Below are 6,153 nucleotides of genomic sequence, written 5' to 3'. Positions count from 1 at the left end.
TCACCATTGAGATTTGAGTCTTGTATGTCCTCCTCTCAAGCAAACCCGAGACCATCAGCTCTGCTCAGCAGCAGTGGGGTTCACACCCTAATCAAATGGGGTATACAACCTCTAGGCTAATTTGCACCGTTCCCTGTAGCACAGTTGTTGCTGGGTGCAGTGCCGGAAACGCCTCTCCCAGATCCAGCTGGAGGTAGGAGATGAAGAATTCTGTCCCAGCCTGTTTTTTCAGTATTTCTGCTAACTGAGCTGAAGAGGAGATGTGTTTCACTGTTAGTGATTTTTGCCAGCATGCACCAGCTTTAATACAGGACGCAAAAACAGGTATCACAGAATTGCAATCCAGGCAGCTCGAACCAGCAGGCCGTTACTGCAGTCCCTTTGAGACCACTTGCTGCTTCTCTGACTGGATACAACTGTTTGTTTCCTGAAGAGGAGAGCAGGGCACCTCTATCTAGGGCACTTCAGGGAAATGGGAACCTAGGAATGATAACTAATATCATCCTTAACTTTTGGGTATCGCTTCCAGCTTTCCTCATTCATTACATACAAAATTCTGTGTTAAAAGACTAGTAATGTTGCAAAGTCAAATGTTTACAATTGCGAAATAACATTTGTTTCTTACATCTTGCTAAGTGCCTCCATCTTCAGAAAAAAAGGTGAAGATAAACATGGAAAATTCGAATCTGAATGTCTGATGTCTGGGAAAATTCTGAGTAACTGAAAACAGACTTGTGATGGAAAATATCAAGTAACCTTAGCTATAGGTGTCAGTACCAAGTATGCCTGTGATGTTTTTCAAAGCAAGCAAACTAGCAAAGCATACAGAGATAGAGATCGACGGTTCAGATTTACAGGGGGCTGAGCAATCCCCAGTCTTCTCTCTCTCTCCCCCCGCCTCAGTTCTCTGCCGCTAGCACTGCCTCATGCACCGTGCAGGTCTGGCTGTCGCGGTGTGGCTCTGGCTGCACGGCCGCGCCATTCACCCTGCCCCCTCCTTCTCCTGGCCAAACAGGAGACGAGGCTCATGACGAGAGTGCCGAGCGAAGTCTGAACTGCTGTTCTTCTAACGGGAAGTAGATGCAGAGTCATGCTGGCATATGGGCAGTCCTCACCCAGGTGGCTGTTAGAGAGACTGGATCCTCCACGGACACTAGAATGCTAGCGTGCATCGTCTGCTTGGTGGTTCTTGATCTTATTCTGGTTGTGTACTCCCAAATTCTCTGTGTGCAAGTCTCTCTCTGCCTCTTGTTCCAGTGGCATTTGTTTGCGGCAGGAGCAGCTTCTTGGACATGACAGGAGGGGCTCTCGTCTCTTCTCCACAAGATGAGGAGACTATTTCTTGTGTCATTTTCTTCCATGTCTGACACCAAAGCAAAGATACTTCCATTGTGCTATACAAGTAAGTTCATGCTTCTCTGCGAAAAAACAAACAAACAAACAAACAAAAATAAAATGGGGGTGGGGGGCACGGTGAAGAAAGCAACAATGAAAATGGATCGTTCAGATTTCCTTAGCTTGCCATGGAGACTTTGCAGAAATCTGGGAGTGGAGAAGAGTATCTCGGGCAGAGAAAAGAGCTTTGTAGTGTTGGGGAAGACTTGCAGAATTCAGGACAATTGCTTTGGCTAGTGTTGGGGACACAGGATACTCACAAGATTAAAATGGAGGGGAGGGGGGCTTGAAAAGACACAGACTCTGGGGCAATAACTGAATATTCAGTGAAAGTTTGGACCAGTTTCTTACTAATTTCCAAGCGGAAGTTACTTATCTGGGAGTTGGATACCCTTCCCCTCTCAAAATGGTCTGGGGCAAAATTCTCTGCCTTACCAAAGAAAAACAGAAGGCAAGAATTCTCAGAAATCCTGAGATCTTCAAGGTTACTTGGCAGAAGCTGTAAGACCTCAACTCAGAGTCATGGCAAGCACCAGTATGAATAGGAGAGCCTACAGGGCTGCCGAATAGAGAACACAAGGGGAAAGTCCATTCACATTAGCTACAAATGGTCACAACTAGGTTAAAGGAAGAGGTGAAATGTACCTGCAGCCTTTGAGGAACAGCATCGCATTTATGGATACATCGGATGATACCGGTTTTACACAGATACTGAAAGGTATTTTTCATGTTACTAGTTGTACGTAACCTGACAAAACGGATATTACAGTCAGGCTAGAGCAACCCTCAGTCAGAGGAACAGCAAAAATGAAGAAGAGTAAAACAGAAGTACGTCTGTATCCCAGAACCCGAATGAAGCAATATAGTGGCAGCATCACAACGTCCAGCATCTAAACCCAGTAACACCTCTGCTTTGTTATTGGACATGAAATGAGTCCAATACAAAAAATAACCTGAGAGACCATTAAACTGACCTTTAAGATCACATTGTGGCACCAGCAAGTCATGCTTATAGTCTGTTATCTGTCCCCCACACACGAACGGTTCACGCTAGCCTGGAAAGTCTCCCTTCTTTCCAAAATGCCCTGGAGTCCCTTCCCCCACCCCACCCTTGCCTCCGACACTGGGCAGCACTGAAGTACTCTGAACGGAGGTTTCTGGCCTCCATCCATGCCTGAGTGAAAACACCAAACGAGTACCGGGGGTGAAACAATGTCACACTTTGCTCTTCTTGTTACCTTGGAGAAACACGTCTCTGTCGAAAGTGAAACCGAGAAAGGGCTGTGGGGCTGATAAAAGCCTGGGCCGAGGAGGCTGCCCGCGAGGTGGAGGAAGGTGGGGCAGGACTCTCCCCTGGGTCCCCAGGCTGGGACCTGAACCCTGAGTGACTCGGGCCGTGCACGAAACTACAGAAATAATTTAGAGCCCGCGCCAGCATGGTGCTGTGGGGATACAGAGCCCACTTCACCCAGTTGTCCTCGGAAGCAGAGGTGGGCAGGGGGGTGTGGAGGGTCCTCTGGTTAGTTTGGATTTCCCTGGCATGGGCACGGCACCGAAGCGAGGGGATGTTGCAGGCATCTTCCCCAACGGAAGCGCACTGTGGGGTTGTTCAGGGCATTGACACCCATCAGCAGGTAGGGAAGGTTGTGTTATACAGATCTTGCTGTAATTGTTTCCAAGCCACGTGCTATAAACTCGGAAGATTCAGTTAAACCGGGTAAGTAATCAAACCACAGTAAGGTAGGGCAACTTCCAGGTTTAAAGCAGCCAAACAGCTGGAAATCTATCTCGCGGTGTTATCCTCAAAGGAAAACATTTAGAAGTCTCATTTTTTAAAATCCGTTTAATCTACTTGGCCCTCACAAACACTAAAAACACCTTAAGCATAATCGCTTATATCCTGCATGGATTTTTTTAGAGCGAAAATTAAGGCTTCTGCTGACTGAGAAACTTCAAGTTACAAAGAAAAAGGAGATGGAGGTGAGGTGGGGAACCTTGGGGGCATTCGTGATAAAAATGTGTTCAGGTGTCATACGGAGAAAGATTTCAGGGAAGCGGTGGCCCATTGGGAAGCTTGGCGCTTCAGTGACCGAGGCTCTGGGGTACATGTTGCCTAACTGGTAGCGAACAGCCCTCTCCAGATCATAACCCTGCCAGCAAGAGTGTCGGGGAGCACCTGTAGCGGCAGCCCCGGTAACTAACTCCCTTTGCTGGGTCTTCGCCCGCATCATACCTCTCCCCACGTGGCCAAACCACCGGAAGAACGAGGTACACGCGGAGTCCGGCGGTCACTGGTTGGGGCCAGGCTGCTCAGCACGGGAATTTGGCGTGGCCGTCTGCCTGCCTGCTATCAGAGAGGATTACAGCTGTCAGCACACAAAAGAGGGAATGAAAAGTCCTGCGGGGGTCCGCGTGAGTTTGGTGGTGGCGTTACCCACCGTACGTTTCTGTAGCGCGGGATATTCTGTTACGCTTGATCTGTGTGGAGGATGGATAGCGTCTGTGGAGTAGTAGCGTGGCTCTTCCCTACCGCTTTTCCTCCGTGGAGCTGAGATAAACGATAGCGTCATCGTCATTCAGGCGAAGGTATACAGGCAGGGATAGCGCACGTGTGCGTACCGCAGCTGGGTGGAGGGTCGGTGGGATTTCCATACGTGCAAGAAGGTGAATAACGCAACAGCGTTTTGGGACGTGCGGTCTAGTCTTTGCTGGCAAGGCGGGAAGGACGTGCGCGGGAGGGGCGGCTCGTGCTGTGGGGTGGCTGCAGGCGTATTTCGCGTTGCGGGACCGTGCTGGAGCACAGGGCGGTAAGGGGCACGGAGACGAGATGGCGGGGCTTGACAGTATCTCGGCAGAGAGGTGCTGGCGTGAGGGGAGGGGCGGTCGGGGGCTGCATGTGCAGGTAGGGGAGAGTTTGCCGATAGTCCGAGGCACTCCGATGCGTGGCAGAGGCGATGGGATGGTGCTATGGAATACCTGTGTGCCTGGGGTATGCGTGGACATATTTTTGGTGTGGTTTGGCAGACAAAGCACGGATCGTGTTACAGGATCTTGTAACGGCCTGTTTGCAGTCTGTAACAGTAGATCCTCCACTCGTGTTCCGGGATGTTTCACTGCGGCGGGACAAAATGTGCACGTGTACCGCCGGGCGCAGGACAGCGGAGGCGTTTGAGGAGGAACAAGCGCGGTCGCTGACACCCACGTGTTTACTGGGAGAGATGGACAGGACTGTGCTTCTTTGTTGAGATTAGTAGTGTGATGAAGATGCGAAGCGGGGGATAGGTGGCACGATGGGATGTGATTTTGTTTAATGGGAAATTAATGATACAGTTGCATGGGCATAATTGGGGTATATTTATACGTATGGACTGTTCACATCCGTATTAAGTGATGGCGAGTTTCCTGGCGGAGGGCCGCAGCAGGGAGCAGCGTGCGGTGCTAGCTACGGGGTGAGAGGGAGGAACGGAGCATGAGGAGACACGGTGTATCCCTGGGGTACAGATAGTTCTGTAGGTACCAGCAGTTGGGAGAGGAGGAGGCCTTGGGTTGCGGGCCCGCCCGTGCGGTGGGGAGGCGACAGAAGCCGCTGCGGGCTCCCCGCACGCACGCTGGCGGTGGCGGTGACTGCGCTGCGGGGTGTCACGGGGCTGGGTAGCCTTGGAGGGGCCCTGCAGCCCCGCGGGCACGCAGGCAGAGCGTGTGGGATGGGGCATCGCGGGCCCCGGCCCGGTGGGTGCGCGAAGGCGACGATGTGCCGCAGAGGCCGTACGCCCCTCTCGGGGCGCGGGACGGGGAAGGGGAGCGAGCGGGGCACTCAGCCCCAAGATCGGGGGCCGTCGGCGGGGGCCCGGCGCCTCCGGCCGGGGGAGGGTGGTGCCCGCTGCGGGCCGCCTGGGGCCTGTGTCAGCAGCGGGCGGCGCGCAGGGGCCGGGCGATGCCAGAGCGCTCCGGGCTGCGAGGCTGGCCCCGTGCCCCGGGACCTTGACGGCGGCGCAGAGGGCCGGGGGCCGGGGAGGGCCCCGGGGCGGCGGGCAGGTGGGGCGGGCGGGGCGGGGCGGGCGCCAGGGTGGGCTGGGGGGCGGGGGGGGGGGGGGGAGGGGCGGCGGCGGCGCGGCGGAGCCCCGCGGGCTGCAGGGCGGGCGGCCGCGAGTATTATGGGATGCCTGGCTGGACGGTGGCTCCTGGCGACTATTATGGGATGCCTGCCTGGGCGGGGGGGGGGTGGGGGGGGTGGTGACTATTATGGGATGTGCGCCCGGGGTGTGACTATTATGGGATGTTCTGGGGGTTACTACAGTGTGCCCCCCCCCCCGGCTCCCCGCAGGAGGGACGTGCCTATTATGGGATGGCAGGCCGGGCGGCGCGCGTGCGGGCGAGGGGCCGCGCCGCGGGGGGCGCCCTGCCCCGGCGCGGGGTCCCGGGCGGGGGGCGAGTATTATGGGATGCCGAAGCGAAGGGGTGCGAGCGTGGGGAGTATTATGGGATGTTTCTCGGAGGGGGGGGTGGCCGTATTATGGGATGTTCCCGGCGGGAGGGGTTATTATTATGGGATGCCGGGCCGGGCAGTGAGTGGGAAGTTCTGAGGGGAGGGCGAGTATTATGGGATGTCTCGGGGGGGGGGGGGGGGTTGCCGGGGAGACGGAGGCGGGGCCCGTTGCCGGGGTCCCGGGGCATATTATGGGATGGAGGCGGGAGGGGGGGCGGGGCCTGGCCGGGTTTTTTCCCCTTTAAGAGGCGGTGCCGGGGCCGGAGCCATTT

The sequence above is a fragment of the Gymnogyps californianus genome, chromosome 1 (assembly GCF_018139145.2).
Source record: "Gymnogyps californianus isolate 813 chromosome 1, ASM1813914v2, whole genome shotgun sequence".
Taxonomy (NCBI): domain Eukaryota; kingdom Metazoa; phylum Chordata; class Aves; order Accipitriformes; family Cathartidae; genus Gymnogyps; species Gymnogyps californianus.
This window is presented reverse-complemented; position numbering follows the sequence as displayed.